Below are 20,124 nucleotides of genomic sequence, written 5' to 3' on the forward strand. Positions count from 1 at the left end.
TTTGTTTTGTTTTGTTTTTTTTCTCAATGTCTATTCTTAAACGTCCTTGGGCTCTCCTGGCAATATTTTCTGCCAGTGTGAACTATTCTCTTTCCTGTACAAGACAGCATTCTTAGTCTGTGTTGTCTTGCTTTTCGGGTTTCACCTTTAGGTCTACAGAAAGAGTTGTCCCTCCTTCTCTGATTCCTCCATCACCACTCGTGATCCCACCTTCTTCCACTACCTTCCAGATCTTCAATCTCACATTCTCTCTCATCTTCAGTCATTCCTTCTATCTGCTAATTTTTGGTCTCCTTTATCCTAAAAAAAAAAAAAAAAAAAAATGAAAAATATTCCAACTTCCCCATGACCTTCTCCAACTCTCATCCTTTCTTCTCTTTCCTGTCCCCATCAACTTCCTCCATCAAATCTCACATCCCTCTTTCTCAGTCCAGTAGCCCTGCCTACCTGCCATCATGTCTTTGAAGTCACATTCCTAGGGGCATCTGCAACCACCTTACCTCTCTTCTCAGTCTTCACCAGCCCCCTTTCTGCAGCATTGGATGCTGCTGGCCCCTGCTCTCACTGTCCGCATCCAGCTTCCTGAGCACCACCTATCCTGGTCTTCTTCACATCCTTCTTATTTCCCTGCTCCTTTCTTTGATTCTTTTCATTTTGTCTTTTAGTGACAGGTATGTGACAGAGTTTTATGTTTTCCTTCCTCCTCTCCTCTCCTTTCATTTCTGTCCTTGTCTGTGAGTTCCCATAAGCAGTTTCCTCCTCCAACACTACAACTACCTTTTCTAATTTGTACATCTGCCCCGCATTCCTACCTGGACATCTGAGTCATTCTGTTGGTATTTCTACTCTTAATTCTTGTAATGGCAACAAACTTCAGTGAATATAGCATGGGCTATGGATCAGAAAGTCCTGGGTCCCAATTCTGGCTAAGACTTTGGGGTAGAACTCTACAAACCTGTTTCTTCATCTGCAAGTTGAAGACCAGAATCCATACTATATAGGATCATTGCAATAATTAAATAAAGTGACTGTGTATATAGTATAGGTATATGTTCCATAAACTGTAACAGTCACAAAGGAATTGCAGTTCTCCCAGACATCCAAGTTCAAAATGTAGGATTCAACTTGGATTCTTCCTTCTCTTCCCAAACATCCACAAGCCCACAAATCTTACCTCCTCACATGGTTCCTTGAATCCTGAATGTCACCATCCTGGGGCAGGTTCTTATTATCTTTGTTGAGATGTAAAATTGGAAGGACATTCAACCCAGTCTCCTTCATCCTAACTCACCAACATCCCACACTACCTCCTATTCAAGCTAGAGTACACATTCCAATGCACCATACTGTATAGTGGCCCTAAAGACAGATAGCCTTGTACTCAAATCTGTCTCTTGCCTCCTGTGACTTTGAGCAACTTATTTATCTTCTCTGTGCCTCAATGTCCTCATCTGTACAACGGCAAGATAATAGTATTTTCAAAGTTGTGATGATCAAGAGCTAATATAGTTTATAACTGCCTGCAACATGGTAAATGCTTTGTCAATGTTAATTATTATTAATTAACATTAATTATTATCTTAATCATTATTATCTTTGCTTTCCCTGCAACAACTAGCATATGGCAGGTGTTCAACAAATATACATACAAGTCTTCCATGACTTATCACTGATACTTTTGTGTGTGTGTGTGGTGCTGGGATTGAACACAGGGCCTTGTGCATGTGAGGCAATCACTCTACCAACTGAGTTATATCCCCAGCCCTCATTTGATGCTTTTTGCTCACTAATGATACATTTGAGGAGTGACTACCCAAGATATGGGTGTCATTGGTCCCCAGGGATGAGGGTTTTCCTCTTTGCAAAGCTAACTTGCTTTCAATGAGATAGAGAGAATGTCCTTGGCTTCTTTGACATCAGGTCCTAACAAATTAGGGTTATCAGATTCCCCCTGAACACCTCCAAAAATTTCCTCCCTGTCCTAGCTATTCTAGAATATGTGTAGTATTCTTCAACCACATGGGAGAAACACTGATCCAGAAGACATAGGATATTAACTGCCCTTTTCATTCTTTGTGGCAGAAACCAAGTTTCCACTATAAATACAAACCCTGAAAAGAACCAATCAGAAAGCAGATTATGCCCCAGGAGTCAGTAGTCTCCTTAGTCTGAAGGGCTGCCTGCAGGGCTCAGCACTACAGAAAGGTAAAGGATGGAAGGGGAAGGGTGGCAAGGAAGGAAGATAGCCTAAGGATAACGCTGGTGAGAAAGGAAAAAACAAAAGAAGAAAGAGTGAGAAGCCAGAAGAAAAAAATAATGAAATGGACCAAAGAAAGAAAACATCAGCAGCTCAAGAGGCTGAAGCAGGAGAATTGTGAGCTCAAAGCCAGACTCAGCAACTAACTGAGCAAGGCTCTAACCAACTTATGGAGACACTGTCTCTAAATAAAATGTAAAAAAGACTGTGGATGTGACTCAGTGGTTAAGCACTCCTGGGTTCAGTCCCCAGTACCAAAAAAAAAAAAAAGGAAAGAAAAGAAAAGAAGAAAAAGAGGGAGGGAGGGAGGAAGGGAGAGAGAAAGAGAGAGAAGAAGAAAAAGAGAAAAAAGAAAGAAAGAAAGAAAGAAAGAAAGAAAGAAAGAAAGAAAGAAAGAAAGAAAGAAAAAGAAAATAAGAGAAAATAAGAGCTCCTCATAGTTTGGAGAATTAGAAATGAAATTAAATAGGTCTACTTCATTTTCTGAGTTGTAACTTCAAGATATACCATGTTGCATTCCCAAGGACATTGAGAAGCTTCAGGGAGTGGCTGTAAATTCCTAGAGAAAAGTGCCTTGTGGGGATTGAAGCCATTCTGATCTGCTGCTGTACTTTTTAGCATACACACAATCAACACAATGACATGTCTTATTGAGTAATATGTGATATTCCGCATCATGAGACTATTGATGCAGAATTTCCTTTTTCAGAGCTCAATATTCCAATCAAAGCCTGTTGCATCACATCATTGAGGCCATTCAGTTAATGACAAGTTGTAAGATGCATATTGCAGAATATTCGTGTTCATTTTATGCTCACAGTGCTTAAAATCTCCTCTAAACAGCTTCTGCTCCCAGCCTATTAAGGTGCCTGTGTTATCTACACTCCATTCAATGGTGTGGAAATAATTGTCTTGAGACTAAAGAAAAAATTGATGGTCACAAGCCGAGTCAGCACTTGTGTTCTTTTCTTACTCTGTTGAATCAGGTGTTATTTACCTCTTCCAACACCTGGGACTCCTGATAAGTCACTCCCCTGGTAGCTTTTTCCAGGACAGTGCTATGGGGTCTTTGGAAGAAGTAGGGATCCTTCATAAGCCGCATTGTTATCAGCACAATTCACACTGCTACAGGATGTGCAAAATCGAAACCACCAAGGGCATTCGGGCAAAGGGGGCTTCCCTGGCTCCATCTGGCCACTCTGATGTGTGCTTATAAATTGGGAAGGTAACAGAGGAAAAAAAGAGTTTCACTTAAGAAAGATGTAAGAAGATGCTTATATTTCAACAAAGTTGGGGTCCTTTTGGGGTTCCTCTTACCTGCTACCCAACTTCTCCACCCACTGAACCTCCTCCCTACAAACCTGACTCTACTAAAAAGGCCTGTCTGTGAGAGACAAGTGGTCCCTTTTCTTCATCTCTTTCTCCTTCCTTTTATCTCTGGGATGAAGCACCAGGGCACAGGCTGGTGGAGGAAAGCAATTGCCCGAGTTTGCCTTTAAATATCAACCACACACACAGACAACACCCTGGCAGCCTGAGAGGTTTCCATGGTGACAGAATGCAGGCCATGACCTCTGTAAATGTAATCAGAGCACTGGGATTGGTGTGTGAGACAGGTTTAATTTCTCCTCGGGTGGAAGCGCTGTGGTCCAGGCCATACATAGACTTCATACATTGACAGACAACCTGTTATCTTCGCCAGGGCAGCTCTGCATATGGCAATCTCCTCTGCCCCAGAGCTGCTTTCTCCATAGTCTGAGCAGGCTACAGGAAGTAAAAGGTCGTTAGGGACTGAAACAATATTCATATCAATACCTGGCATCCCTACCCAGCATCCTCAGGAGGTGGAACTGTCTCTTAAGTGAGAAGCAGTCAGTCATGGCAGGAGAGCCAAACCAAGGACTCAAAATATTGGCCAAGGTTTTCATCTCTACTCTGCTACTAATGGTGTGACCTTGGGCAGGTCATTTAACCTTCAACTTTCAAATGCCCAGGGAAGGGAAGGCTGCAGGCTTCCAAAGACCCAGAAGATGAAACCCAAGTATGCTTAATGGGGGGATTCTGCTGCCACTGGTGGAGTCCTGCATCAGCTTCAAGCAGTACTGCCAACAAAGTGTGGGCATGGCCATTGGAGGACTCAGCAGGATTTCTTTACCTCTCTCCTGATTTGCAAACAAAACCAAGATACAACTTACTGTACAGTGGCCCAAAGTAGGAGACCACAGTTCCGCACTTAACTGATGGGAAACAGAGACTCAGAGACAAATGCTGCAGCATCAAAGGAGAACCCCATGACCTGTTTCCTTAACCTCCACTCAGCCTCAGTAAAGAGCTTCTCTGGCCACTTAGGTATAGGTATCTCCAATTCCATTTGTACTTCACAGAAGACACTGGTAAACTTCAGTTACCTGTCATCCTGTTTCTCTGAGTCTTTCACTGTTCCTGCAGAGCATCCTGAAAAAAAAAATAAATAAAATCTGGACTAAGAAGAGATTCACAGGACTGGATGACAAATTTTTATTCCCAGAGGGAGCTGGTCCATAAGTTTTTCCTTTCAGGATCCCAACAAAGAGCCTCAGAGTTTCAGAACTGGAAGGAACTTTAGAAAGCCCATGAACTGCCTGGTGCAGTGGCACACACCTGTAATCCCAGTAGCTCAGGAGTCTGAGGCAGGAGGATCACAAGTTCAAGGCCAGTTTCAGCAACTTAGCCAGGCCCTAAACAACTTAGAGAGACATATCTCAAAAACAAAAAATAAAAAGTGCTGGGGATGTGGCTCAGTGGTTAAGTACCCCTGGGTTCAACCCACAGTACCAAAAAAAATTTTTTTAAATTAAAAAAATAAAAATCCTATGGCCCAGTCAAGAGAAGTGATGTGCCTGGGTTGTACAGCAAATTAACAATAGAACCTCAAGAGTGTCAAGGCCCCACTCACCTCAGAGAGTACTAATTTGCCTCTTGAGTTCCTTTGAACCTCAAAATGAAATAGAGAAGTGGGGGAGGGGGAGAATTCAAAAGTGGTTGTTGAACATTAAAATCAGGAAATGGTGTTTTGATTGAATCTAAGATAACAGCTTTACCACTTCCTGTGGCAGCTGGTGTCAAAAGAGGGAAGATTTTGGAAGAGAAAATAGTTAACTGCCAGGACTTCAGGCTTCCAAACAATTGTTCCAACACAATCCACACTCTTTGGGGTCACTAAGGAGAGGGTGAACCTGATCGTTCAGAGGTTTCATTGGTTGATGTCCAACACAGATCATGAAATAAGAGAATAATGGAATTTATAGGAACCCCAAAGGATCATCTGGTCTAGCATCACGTTTTCTGCTTGCTAAGGAACCAAAGCTGATAGGACAGGTGATTTGATTCTTTCCTTTTTGTTGAAGGACTTAGTCCCTTGACTATAAATGAGGAAATAGGGTTCCTTCCTGCTCTAACATGCCAGAATTCCATGATCTCTAAAAGTGGGGACACTTCAGCCTTTTTTAGTATCCCTTTACAGCATTTAGCTACACAAGAGGTAATGCATGATACATTTAGCATCATGAGTGTGGCAAACAGAAAGAGTGTGTCCAACCCTCAGGGGTTACCATGGACTCCAGGCCAGAAGCAGTGGAGCTCTTGCTAATGTTTTAAGAAGAAGGAGGTGACCAGTTATGTATTACTCGTGTTTTTCCAAGATGTTAATACTCTAGTCAATAGGAGAGCTTCCGGCACGCCAATCCTATTGTTTGCAGTCAAGATTATAGGTTTGGTCCTCAGTGGACCCATCAGCTTTATTCAAGAAAAGAGAAAAAAGGAAACAGAACAAAACAAAGCATTTGTGTTCCTTGGAATTTTTGTTAATCTGACTCTCAAAAGGCCTTGAGTACTCCTGCAGGCACAAAGGGAAGCAAGAATACTAGTGCAGATTTCTTCCTTCCTTCATTTGTTTAACTCTTATTGAGCCGGGACTACGTACAGAGCACAAGGATGCAAACACATAGAGACAAAATGATGCCCTCAAGAAATGCTCAATTTGATAGTTGTTGGATATTCCCATTCCTGTGATTGGACCAAAACACATGACCTAAAAATGCTGTTGATGATATCTTTGCGTCAAATGGCAGTACAACTCTCTTTAGAAACCAAAATCTTTGCTTGTTTAATGCCTCAGTATTAACTGAGTGCCCAGAGATGTTTAGTGCCAAAACAAAGGATTTTCACTGTTGGGACTCAAAAACGCAACCAGAACAACTGTAGAGGAGGAAAGGTTTATTTAGGGGCTCATAGTTTCAGAGGTCTCAATTCATAGACAGCAGGCTCCATTTCTCAGGGCTCCAGGTGATGCAGGACATCATGGTGGAAGACTGTGGCAGAGGGAAACAGCTGACATGATGATCAGGAAGCAGAGAGGTCTCCACCTGAGATACAAATATATATACCCCGAACCATGCTCCCAATTCCCACCTCCTCCAACCACACCCCACCTTCCTTCAGTTACTACTCAGTTCAACCCTATCCAGGGATTAATTGATTGAGTTAAGACTATCACAACCCAATTATTTCCCCTCTGAACCTTCTTGCATTGGCTAAATGCAAGTGAGCTTTTGGGGGACACCTCACATCCAAACCGTAACGCTTCCAAAGTGTCAATTAGTGTTTCATGAGAACTGAGACTCAGGCATGGTTCATCCATTACATAGAGCCATCGCCCTCATGAGAAGTGGCAGAAGGTCTCTGCACCCAAATCTCTCCCCTCCTCTAGTCCACTACAGTGTTTGAAATTCTTACCACAAGAGCCCTAACTTCAATTATCACCAAAAGTCTGAGTACAAGGGAGCAAACTCCATCCATTTCACCTTAGTCAACATTAACTGAATATATGGTATGTGCCAGAAACTGTGTTGGGTAGTAGGAATTCATAAATAAGATGTGAATTACCTGGAGGTGTAACATGTTGCTATATTCATGCTTCTTATCCCATTAGTACTCATCAGTTTATCAGATTAGTAACTGTCCTGAGGAGCTGATATAGGACACAGGCAGGTAAATTTTGATAGGACATGAAAGCAAGCAATGTTTGGGACAGTGAGCATTACCCAGGAGAATTCAGACCTGGATGAATATTAAAATTAACTCAAAGGACAGGGTATCAAGAAAGGATGGAGAACAAAAGGGATTCTGAAGTCCAGCCAAGTTTTATTTCCTTTGGAGTTCTGATCATTGACTTCTAGAATCTTATCATCTTTAGCCAACCTTACTAAATTCCTGGCTCAGATTTGGGCTTCCTCAGTTGCTTCTCTTTGTACTAATAAAAGTTTTAGCGTGTTCTATATTGTCTCCCAGGTACTATTAGGCACGATCACTTTAACAATTTGCCCCTAAGTCTACTGGATCAATAGCTTTCATCCGTCAAATGCAATTATTTTGTTCTTTCTCCTTTTATATCTTTCGGAGATTTCCAGAGTTATTTCAGATTTGCATCACTTCTTCTACTTCTGTCAACCCATGTGACTCTTATTTATTCTCTTGGCTCATTTTAAAAGTGCCTGCTCTTACTATGCTGCAGATGAGATATGGCATTGCTTCCTCTTTACTTGACAGAGAGAGTGCAGTAGCCCAGAGGCTGGTCAGGAGGGCTTAAGAACAGCCACGTGCTGCCCTCCATTCATATTTTGTCACTCAGCAAACTCCAACTTCGCTTGTGTGCTTTCCTTTTTCTCAGTGGTCTCATTGCCTTTCCAGCATTTTGGCTTCCTTAGGCTCCTGCAGTAATCAAGGGTCTTGATCATAAGAGACAGAAACCTAAATCAAATAGCCTTGGGCAAAAAGGGAAATTGTCACCACCAAGATTTCAAGAAAGGGTTGAATGATTGAACATGGAAGGCAAGAATATAACTAGGCCTTAAATGTAATTGATCTGAATTCAGTAATCTCCTAAGCCATAGGACAGGCCCTATATGGCCCTATGTGGCCCAAAGAATATTGCAGTTCCTATGGAAGCCACATGAGTGAAATGGGGGAAGAGAAAAAATTCCTATATAGTGCACATTGCTTTTTCTAGAAAAAGTGGGTAGGATTGCTGAACAGAAAATGCAATCTAAGCTGGGCGCAGTGGCTCACGCCTATAATCCTAGTGGCTTGGGAGGCTGAGGCAGGAGGATCGAAAGTTCAAAGTCAGCCTCAGCAACTTAGCAAGAACCTAAGCAACTTAGCAAGACCCTGTTTCTAAATAAATATTAAAAAGGCTGGGGGTGTGGCTCAGTGGTTAAGTGCCTCTGGGTTCAATTTCTGGTACCAAAAAGAAAAAAGAAAAGAAAATCAATCTACCCATCATATCCCCCCTATTCTTCAGATCTGCTTGTATATGCCTTAATTACTATAGACAAGTTTCAAATTACTGTAGACAAGTTTCAAATTCTCTTACACAGGACTCTGGGGCTCTTGGAAATCAGAGATGTGGTTAGATCAGAGGCTTAGATCCTTACTGCACTCAGTGGAGCCTTAGCTCCAGTCTGACTGGAACTCTGCTGTGCTTGGTGTTACACTGTTGGTTGGGAACTATGCATGGTGAATTAGATTCCACAGAAATAACAACTCACCTCAATTTGACCAAATCTTCCCCTCTTTCCATCTTCCTGAGGTCAGTAATGGCACCATGAATATTCCAACTGCCCAATCTGGAAAGCTATGAGTCATTCTTCATTCCTCTTTCTCCCCCACCTGCTAAATATCTTCCAAACTGTCTGCTACTTTCCAGTACTGCTCCCACCATTCTGGTCTAAGCCACCATCACCTCTCACCTTAAAGTTCTCTAGGTTTATGCCCCACCAAACCATTTTCCACCCTAGAACCAGGGATCTCCCTCTCTTTTTTTAAAATCCACTCTTGGGCTGGGGATGTAGCTCAGTCGGTAGAGTGCTTGCCTTGCATGCACAAGGTCCTAGGTTCAATCCCTAGCACCACACATACAAAATCTGCTCTTGTCCTTCCCTATTTAAAACTTCAGTCACAGTCAGTATTGTGCTTCTTAACTCCTCAGTGTGGCTAACAAGCCTCCATATCACTACCTCCACATCTGACCTCCTGCTTCTCTCCTATGTCCCCCTCCTCACATGATCCCCTTACTCTCTGATGTCTTCAGGAACGATCCTCTTTGACTTTCTCAGAGGAGCTGCACCCTCTATCACTTTAATTTTCTTGCATGTGCTGTTTCCTCTGCAGGACTCCTCCCCCTACCCTTCACTCAGCTAACCCCTACTCATGCTTCAAGTCACAACTTACACATCATTTCCTCTGGTAACCAAGCTTGGCTCCCCGGCTGGCTTACATTTCCCTCTCATATATTCCTCCTGCCTTTAGTGCCTCCCATTCAAAACTCACAGCCCCTCCATAATTACTTGTGTACCTACCACCTGTCTTCCCTTCCCAACTGTAAGCTCCCTGAGTGTCCAGATACTTCCCGTATTATTTGCCATTATATCTTCCAGCATCTATGCCTGGTGCATAGTGGGCCCTCAATAAATGCTTGTCAAGTAAGTGCTTCAAGGTAAGCCCATTGTTTTTTTTAAATATTTTGTATTTGGGGCTGAGGTTGTGGCTCAGTGGTAGAGCACTTGCCTTGCATGTGTTAAGTCCTGGGTTCGAGTCTCAGCACTGCATATAAAGAAATGAATAAAATAAAGGTCCATCAACAACTAAAAGAAATATTTAGAAAATATTCTTATTTTGAAATAATTTCAAACTTACAGAAAAGTTAATATAGACCTAGAGCTCCTGTACACCACTCACATTCAATTAACTATTTCCACATTTACTTTCTTCTCTGTTTATATAAAGTCACTTTTTTTTTTTTTTTCCGAACTCATTTGAGAGTAAGTTTTCCCCTGAAACTTCAGTGTATATCCTAGGAACCAGGACAGTCCCTCAAAATCACACTCAATACAGTTCTCAAAATGAGGAAAGTTAACAATGTGATAAGTGAGCTCTCATTCAAATGTGGGTGGGTTGCTTTTAGAGAAGTAGAAAGTAGCGGGGAAGGGTGTTAGTTGGGGGTTAAGTGCACACGTTCACAGGTCACCTCCTTTTCTCCTTCCTCTCTCTGCCCTTGTTCAGGGTTTCTTCAAAAACTGAAGCTGTATAGGAAAGAGAGTAGGATAAATCTAACCACTTTCCTATGTACATATATGAAATTACCTACCTGAATCTCACCATCATGGGGGGGTCCTAATTAGAATAAGATATATCCTATAAATTTATCAAATCCTATAATATTATCAAAATGGATTCTACTATCATGTATAACTAAAAAGAACCAATAAAATTAAAAAAAAATAAAACACTGAAGCTGTGGGATAGGGATGTGGCTCAGCTTCCTGGGCTCCATCCCAGCACCCCAACTTGCACAGTAACTTCTCTGCACCCACCATCCTTACTGGCCTTGCCCATAGCCCTCTCTTGGGGGCTGGTCCATCCTGAGTAGAATATCTTTCTTTCCTAAGGTCCCAGAGAAGGGAAGAAGCCTGGTCCACCGGAAGTAAAAGTTGGAGGGAAAGACGAGGGACAGGAAGTGGGAAGATGTCTCCAGAGATCCACAACCATGCATGAGCAGTTCAGAGCTTCCGAGAAGGGAGGAAGACAAGCGGCGGGGCAGTACGATTTGCACACCTCGGGTCCTGGGACCATCCTGCTCAGCTGAGTGGAATACCAAACAAGGGTGTCTCGGAGCTGTGCTTCACCTCAGCCAGGCAATCGACAGGAGAAGCAGCGAGCGAGACCGACAGACTGTCACTGGCAAAATGAACTGTCACCTCCCATTTTTCAGAGGCACGGCGGGATGAATTGCAGCCTTGAACCGTGCGGCCCGCTGCTGATTGAGTTCCGCTGTCTTAGAACCCCGTCGAACAAGGCGAGTTCATTTCAGACTGACGTCCCACCGCTTATCAATTTAGGAGCCAGTAAAATTAACCGCTTCGGAGCTGATTTTCTCCCTCCCCCTGCTTGGATTCTGCATCCGGAAAGGTCATGAAAATAAATCTCTCTAGGTCCAGCTAGCATAATACACAGCTTAGAGATGAGGTCTCAGAAGAGACGGCTAAGCCAAACATAACCCAGGCCCAAGGCTTTCTAAGGCCCCGTTACAATCACCAGTCCGTAGCAGTGGTGTAACAAGCCAGGCCTTTGCTAACTCTTTGCTAGCCTCTGCTCCCAAGAGACTGTGGTTGGGAAGGATGAAATGATTGAGAAGCCCCCAAGTCTTTCTACAGGGAACTCCGGTTGTTAATTAACTTTGTATCGTTGAGGCCTTCCTGACACATAGTAGGTGCCCAGTAAATGTCTATTAAACAAAAACTTCATTTCATATTTGCTTGAGCATGTGATGAGTTTGAAAAGTTTAAACAAGTTAGCATGGACAGGACCTTGGTGAGGGAAGAGGAAAAGGGATATCTTTATTGTCAGCAATCATTCATGGGGCCCCACCGGTGCTAAAAACAGCTCCTTGGAGCAGAACTGGACACGCACCAGAACATAGTCCTAGGTCACCAGAAGGAAAAGTGCTTTATGCCACACCACTTCTCTGCTCCTAAGGGTCTGTTCAGTGGGTCTAATGAGCAAATCTTAGAGCTTCTCTCTTCTGCATCTCAGATACAGATGGGTTCTCAATACCCTTTTGTACGTCTTCTCCCCCATGGCAGACTCTGCTGGCATTTGTTTCTGGAGATAAAACTGAACAGTCCTCAGACTTGAACTGCCATGCACTCTCTACCTGTATCTGGAAGCATCCCTGTCTTACAAAAGGTGTCCCAGCTCAGAGGGACTTCTGGTTCCCTTGGGAAACAATGTAGGAAAAAGTGTCTCATACCCTTCTAAGCTTAGGATTCTGTCCTAAGCCCTTGACTTATGCAAATGATTTCAGAGAGGGGGAAGCTGGTGCTCTCTCCAGCAAGGAGAAGGTGAAGGCCAGCTAATACCTGCCAATTCACACAAAGCCGCTGCCTCTGCTGCCTGAAGGGAGTGCATTCATGTTCTTGTTCTTATCCAAATAGTTCCATGCTTTCATTGGGGACTTTTAACCCTATATTGAAGTGAGAAAACCTAATTTCCAAATCTAGCTCTTCCTTCCCTCGCTATAGGAATTGAGCGAATTACTAACTTACCTAAGCCTCATCTTCTCCATCTATAAAACAATAAATTGCTGGAAAAGTTCAAATAACTTCATGTATCTGAAAACCTTAATAACTATAAAGTTAAGCAGAGATGTTGGAGTTTTATTCATAGCAGTCTCAGCAACAGAAGAAAATATGAGAATGAATGTCACAAGGTTTCTCAAAATGGGACCCAGTAATTCTATTTCTAGGAATCTATCTCACAAAAATGCTCCCACATAGGCAAAAGGAAGTATGTATAAGGAATTTATTGCAGCTTTTTGAAAACTTGAAGCTAACTTCAATGTTGTCAATAAGGGATTAGGTAAGTAAGTTATGATTCATATATAACATGAAATACTTGCAGTAGTTAAAAAGAAAAAAGATAAAGTAAATTAAAAACTCTTATGGTTTTGATAGTCATGCATTAATGTCACGTTATGTGAATTAACACGTGGTTTTCACATCATTAAAGACTTGAGTGTTTATTAGATAATTAAGTCAAGAGTGACAGTCGAAAAAGACAACCAGCTGAACCTCAGGGAAATAGCCAAAGCTTTAAACAAAATGGGACTGTCCTCAAATATTAGTTGCATTTCCATTTAGTATGTCATGAACAACTCTTCATGTCAGTACTTTTTAATTTGCATAATTAAAGAAATGTACACACAATAAAACAAAGGCCTTGGATTATAAAGACACTTCTCTGGGTTAACTATTCAGGAAGTGTGTTCTCGGGAATACAAACTTATAAAATTCTAGCCGTGTAAGAACAGTCTCCTGTTGTAGGTTGAAACAGCTCCTAAACCAGGAATCAGGTGTCCAACTCTCTTGTCCCAGCTCTACCATTAACTCACTCCATGACATCAACCAGATCACTTATCTGAGCCCCAGTTTCCACATCCAGAAAATGAGAGTGTTAAAGTACGTGTCCTCTAAGGTCCCTTCAAGCTGAAAATTCTATGGTTCTATGAAATCACTTTTCAAAGATTCAATAAAGGATGTTTATATATAATTATAGTCTCTGGTCGTCTCTGGCACTAACAGGAAGATTTTAACAAGGACTTACATACTCACATGCAGAGAAAGTACACTAAGAATTTTTTTAAATTTAAACAAAAAGGTTCCTGCCCTCCAGAAACCTATCATTTAAAGAAAATAAGACAGTTGAATCAATAGAAATACAGGATTGCCAAGTTTTACAAAAGGAATGTTCAAAATGAGATTGTTGAGGGGTATCAGTGGAACTCGAAACTTGTGTTTCTAGAAACCTAGGGTTCCTCAGAGGGGGTTTAGAAACTACTTCAGGGACAGGATAAGAGAACTAAAGGGTGAGTGCACCACCGCTTCATCCCTCGTTTAATTAGAGTAGGTCTGCTTTCATCTGCATCATGCACCTTAGAAATCTAAGACTTTTAAAGAAATAGGAGGGGACTGGGCTTGTGGCTCAGTGGAAGAGCACCTGCCTAGCACGCGTGAGGCCCTGGGTTCCAATCTCAGCACCGCATATAAAAATAAATAAGAATAAAGATCCATCAACAACTAAAAAAGAATTAAAAAAAAAAAAGAAAGAAATAGGAGTGCTACGATAAAAATTTGAAAACTATCCTAGAGGATTCCTTTTTTTTTTTTTTTAAATACTAAGAATTGAGCCCAAGAGACCTTTAACTACAGACCCACATCCCCAGTCCTTTTTATTTTTTATTTATTTATTTATTTTTATTTATTTTTTTTTTCGGTGCTGGGGATCAAACCCAGGGCCTTATGCTTACAAGGCAAGCACTCTACCAACTGAGCTATCTCCCCAGCCCTTTATTTTTTATTTTGAGAATAGTTCTCGCTAAATTGCTTAGGGCCTTGCTAAGTTGCCGAGGCTGGCCTCAAACTTACGATTCTCCTGCTTCAGCCTTCAGAGTCACTGGGATTACAGGCATGTGCCACTGTGCCTGGCCTGGCCTAGATGATTCCTAAGGCTAGTTCCATCTTTAAGGTTTCATAATTCTATGAATATAGATGTATGTAAAATGTTTTTATATTCTGCATTCGGTTTTGCATGTACATAGGAAATTAACTTCATAAAGGTTAATTCTCCTTTAAAACAAATAATTATTGTGTAATATGAATAAAGAACTCTAGCTGCATCTCTTTAATATACTCAACTTTTCCTGTCCTGAATTTTCTGCATGTGAGGCATGGTTGTAATTACAAACGCATTGGATGAGAACATGAGGCAGGCAAAGGGGTTATAAAAAAGATTTGCAAGGTCCCTGGAACACCATGGAGTAGCTGTTGGTTTCCTCAGTGAAGTAAAAGATACTGAACTAGAGTTAGAATTTCTCTATCCTTGAATTGGGTAATTTCTGTTTCATAGAATACTTCTCAGAAAATACATGGCCGTTGCCACAAATACTAAGCCCTTTCCAGGCATTATTACACTTCATCCTCCCAACTGCATGAGTCAGGCATTATTTTTTCTTCATTTTACAAATAAGAAAACTAGAACCAGGGATGATTTTTTTTTTTTTTTTTTTGGTGCTGGGGATTGAACCCAGGGCCTTGTATTTGGGAGGTAAGCATTCTACCAACTGAGCTACATCCCCAGTCAATGGTAAGTATTTTACTCAAGGTGACAGCCAGGGTATAAACCCAGGGAGTGTGACAGCACAGCCCAGGCTCTCAGCCACCACAGGCTATTTCCTACGTCTCTACTATGACAAGGTTGCTGGGTAGGCACCTCACCCTCTAAGGATTCCAATGCAACTTCACCTCTGGTTTATCTATAAATTTATTTTGCCTCATTATCCAATTACAATAAAAGGTTTTTCACATTCTTATCAAGAAGTAGGGCTTTTTTTTCCAAGCCCCACCCACCAAGATTGGCCTGGTGTAAAAACTACCATGAAGCTGCAGTTTGTTCCACTCTGGCCCCTGACATACTCCTCTGTTAGCAGCATCTTTTTAAGAAAACAATACCGCCTCCGTAGGATTTGTTCTCCAAGAATAACTGACTGTTTCGTCTTCAGTGCATGTACTGGAGGTATGTGTGCGCGCGAGCATGTGTGTGTGTGACACTTTCTTGCCCATTTTATATGTGGTTGCCTGGCTCACCCATCCCCTGCCAACTAGATTGAATCTGCCTTAGGAACCAGGATTCGTTTTTATTCATCTCTGTATCCACAATATCTAATATAGTGCTCAGCATTTAAAGGAGTTTTAATAAATGTTTGAGTGAATGACCGAACTACTCTTATGCTGCCCCCAAGCTTGCCAGTGGGCTTCATGGTGGCACCTCATTTAGTTTTGCCCTCCTTGGGAACCCTTTCTCCCAGTCAAGCTCCCACCCAGTGGGGATTGAGAAATAGTTGGCAGGAGAGTTTTAAGGACTTCTAAGACCATGTCTAAACCATGCACTTATATAGGAGAATCATAGAACTAAAATGGAAGGGCCCATAGTACATTGAGAGTATGTATGGTCTCTACCATGGTCAAATGAGTTGACCAAAGAATGCGCTTTGATCTACCACAGGAGTCTGGCTTTCCCTGATGGCCTTGAAGGCAGGTTAAGTCACCTGCATGTCCAACTCTCCTAAAGAGAAAGGAGCCAGTACTGTTTGATTGGCATAGAGCCAGGCTATTGGAAGTGGCAGGAGTCATGCAATAAATTTCATTTCTTTCTCAATACAAGTGAGGAAACTGAGACTCAGAGATAGGTAACCTGTTCAAGACCATGAAGCCAGAGCCAAAGGTGAAACTAATACTTTATTTCATCAAACTGGTATACGGGAAACTTGCTTTTTAACTTATTTAAAGCATCATACACATGCTATTGTGAAATCTACTATGTCTGCATGGCTCAGCAATTTAAAGAATCTACCCAGAGGAATTGTAGCTAAGCCTTCTGAACAGCAGATAACCTCACCCAAATCTCAAAAAATAGCATTTAATTATTGGTTCCTAATTCACATCCAGAATCCCAGCTACAAGGCAGTCTATAAAAATGTAGTATTTAACTGTCTAAACTCTGCTGTATAGAAAAGCACACCAGAAATAGTGGAAAGATATTAAGTGCTAATTAATTTTATCTAGTACATTAGATATTACATTTATATTTATAACCCTTTTAAGCCTTGTCAAGTTGACAGAATTGGTGTATGCTTTAGTTAATACTTATTTAATTATTGGTAAGGGTGAACTTTCAGAAATGCTTCAATTGGCCTTTCATATTATTTCACTTATAAATTACTAGTTCTACTTCTTACCTTCTTTTCGTGGGGGGTAGTTGTCCTTTTTAAAGAATTGTATTATAGATTTGTAAGAACCCTTTATGTATTAGGAAAATTCACCCATTAACCAAAGGTCATCTTTTTAAATATCGAATTTTTCCAGGCACTAGTCCCAGTGTGATTAACCAAGCTGATGGTTCCTTTGTTTGGCATCCTCCTCAATGCTAACACATTGGCTTGTCCCATAGACATTCAGCTTTATGACTATACTCATGCTACACACACACACACACACACACACACACACACACAGCAACTGAACCCAGTTTATCTCTTGGGGAAACAGAATCACTAGTAGGTTCTGCACATATCAAGGACAGAAAAACACCAGTGGTCTGAGGATCTAAAGAGGAAAGCAAATGCCAGAAAGTGGGTGGTCTCTCTTGTTCAAGGGTATGCTAAAGGTCTAAACGCCCTAAGATTAGTTAGCAAGATGGGGTGGAGGAATCCGACTCCAGGTGACAGCAGTCTGCTATTGGAAGGATATTTCTAGCCACAGCAAAGTTAACAAAACACATCTGAATGAGCTTGATCTTCCTTTATACTTCCAACCTAGGTAGGATGATGTGGTCCCAGGAACTAAAACCACAGATAAGAAGAAAATGGCTTTAACTGGTAACAGAAGTAGTATATAAAAGAGCAAATGTATTTAAATTCTTAGGTTACATTTTGGATATTTAATTGTGTTCCTTGTCTTATCTGTTGTACTAACTGCTTACCAAATATACTTCTGGAAGAGCTGTCTCTTTTAACAAAAGTTGAAAATACTAGATTCTTGCTTTACCAACTTCCCTTATAACTAAAGATAGTCATATTACCCAGTTCTGGGCGATGAGAGGCAAGAAGAAGACTGCTGGGTGATGCCTGGGGACATTTTTTTCTTCTAGTTAAAAAGGATACATATGCATGGGACTCTCATCCTTTCTTTCATGTCTATGAACATAGTATCAAGATTTCTTCAACCACAATAATCATGCAACAACAGTCCTAAAGGGCTAAAGACCAAAAACCAACACTAAGGGTATAAAAAGCACAAGAGGATGAAAGAAGCCTGGTCAGTTATAGTATTTTTCAACTGATGAACTGAAATAGGACCTCTATACACCTTATTTAACGCCACAGTAAAAACTATCGAGGCTCCAAGTATTCTACACTTTGATATATTCAGAGTTTAAAATTGTACCGAATCTGGGATTTTAAGTATATAAAATACATTAGTGTGTAGATAAGGACTGTATACTATAATGATTGTACCAGGGTGTTCTATAGAAAAGTGCTAGGAAAGGGGGGAGCAGGGTTCGCTCCTATATATTCTGATTTAATTGGCCTGGGATAGGATCCAGACATTAGTATTTAAGGTGGAGGGGTGGTGGCAGGATTTGGTCTTCCTTGGTGATTCTGAAGTGTAGATAGACACAGGAACCTCTGATCTAGTCTAATTTTTCATTTTACATACAAGAAACCGAGGATCAATCAGTGTACCTGGTAAAAAACCTTGCCATGCCCAAGTAAAACCAAGGAATTGAGGAAAAATGTCTTCAGCATCACTTCTTCCCTTTAATTTCATCCCTCTGAGTTCCTTCTGCTGGATATCCAGTGACTTCATTCTCACTCCTGTTTGCCCCCAAACATTTCACCCCTCCTGGGCAGGACCCTGTCCTTTTCTAGGCCCCTATTCCAGTCAAAACTCTGATTCCTTAGGGACCTGCTGGGCAACTAGCAAACTAATCTTAAATACATTCTAGCCAAGGTGTTAATAACAGATAATGGCTTAATGCATCACTCTTCCCAGATAACATTTCCACTTTAATGGAGCCAAAGAAACAGCCTGAAAATTGCTGGGCTAGCAAAATATCTGGTGCCTTTACTCCTTCCCTATTCCTGTAAGACATCTCCAAATGGCCTTTCTTGCTAAGCCAGGAAACATCCTGAGAAGCCCACAAGGACCTGGGAAACCCCAACCAACCTATGATGGGAGTTAGCAGCTAAGATGAGATATATTTGCCAACCCTATCTTGGAATAAATATTTGCCCAGGTTTAAGGAGACCCAAGTCCTACTTTGGGGCTTTGACATTACTTAGATATACAACCTTATGCAAACTGTTAAATATTTGCAGGTCTCAGTTTTCTTATCCATAAAATGAGAGGACTGGCATCAGAATTGGGCATCCCCAAAGAATAGTTCCTGATCTGTCAGGGACTCAAAGCCTGACTTACTTCTACAAACTGGTTGAGGTTACCACAACACAGTTTTCTTATTTTCACCCAATAGGGAAGAAAATTCACTCCCAGGAGGGGCAGCTAGCTCTGTTCAGGAACTTTCCCTTTCTTGAAAGGCCCTAGGGAAATAATGTAAACCGACATTTGGGGTACAGCAAAGAAGTCAAATCTTGTGACACTTAGAGCCTAGTCCCATGGTTTAAGGAGCCCAAGAGAGACTTTTAGGGAATATTCAGTCATCCACGGAGTCAGAGATGGAGTCTCTGTGCAGAGAGATGTCAGAAATGGATGTGACTGGTCGGGAAAACTCATCAAATAGGGAAAAATCAGGTGTGCAGATAACATTTTGTAAATGCCTTTCTAATTCTCAATGCTCCAGGAAGGAATCTCAGAGATTAAATTAAGCTGTTAACCCTCTAGGCGCTCCTGTCGTTTATTGTTAAGGAATTAATAGGAATGCGGGAATGCAGATGGCCTGGCTGTCAGCTCAGAGAGGCGATTTTTCTGATCTCCACGGACGTTTCCAGCATCTTTCATTAAGCGCTCATGTACCAATTTGTCATTTTAACCGAGCAGGAAAGAAACTCCCACTGAACTCTTACTTCAGGTGCTGGATGTGAAGCTCGCTCAGGGAAAGGTCTCCTGGGTCACACAAGCAGGGGAAGCTCCAGCGGGGAATGGAGGCAACACTATTCCAGGAAGGAACTCAAGATCCCCATACCTGGCTGTCCTGGACAGAAGTTTCAGCGATCGTAGGAGACTCGCTCTAATCCTGAACAGCGCAGAGGTGTAAAGAAACTTCTACTTCCTAAAGCGCTTCAGGACGCAGGTAGCCCGCTCAACGAGGGGAGGCGCCACCTACAGGAGAAAGAGAGACCTGCAATCTGGGCTCGAGAATCCAACTTCTGCTCCACTGAGGGACAGAAAGCACCTTCCTCCTCCTCCCTCTCCTTTATTTTATTTTATTTTTTCCTTTTTCTTCCCTTTCCCTCCCATTTACTGGATGCTTTTCTCGTGCCAGACACTGTCCTAACCGCTTGATGTGTATTAAGTCTTTTAAATCCCACAATAACTCTATCTGGTAGATTTTATTGTCATCTTCATTTAACGGGATTGAGTTGCAACTCCAAGACAGAAACTTCCCCAAAGTCACACAAGAAGTGGAAGGAGGAGAGTCCAGCCCTGGGGTCTGGCTCAGAGTGGGGATGCTCAACATTACAGTGGGGAGCACACGTG

At 41.8% G+C, this 20,124-nt stretch overlaps 1 long non-coding RNA gene across 1 annotated transcript; it reads right to left on the reverse strand.

Moving 5' to 3' along the window:
- Positions 1–210: 210 nt before the first annotated feature.
- On the reverse strand, positions 211–19,670 carry LOC124980648 (uncharacterized). The gene is made up of 3 exons (XR_007107835.1): positions 19,610–19,670; positions 4,666–4,711; positions 211–300 (listed from the first exon to the last, which is right to left on the reverse strand). It is a non-coding gene; the product is annotated as an uncharacterized LOC124980648 (long non-coding RNA).
- Between the last annotated feature and the right edge of the window lie 454 nt (positions 19,671–20,124).

This window comes from Sciurus carolinensis, chromosome 3 (genome assembly GCF_902686445.1).
Source record: "Sciurus carolinensis chromosome 3, mSciCar1.2, whole genome shotgun sequence".
Lineage (NCBI taxonomy): Eukaryota > Metazoa > Chordata > Mammalia > Rodentia > Sciuridae > Sciurus > Sciurus carolinensis.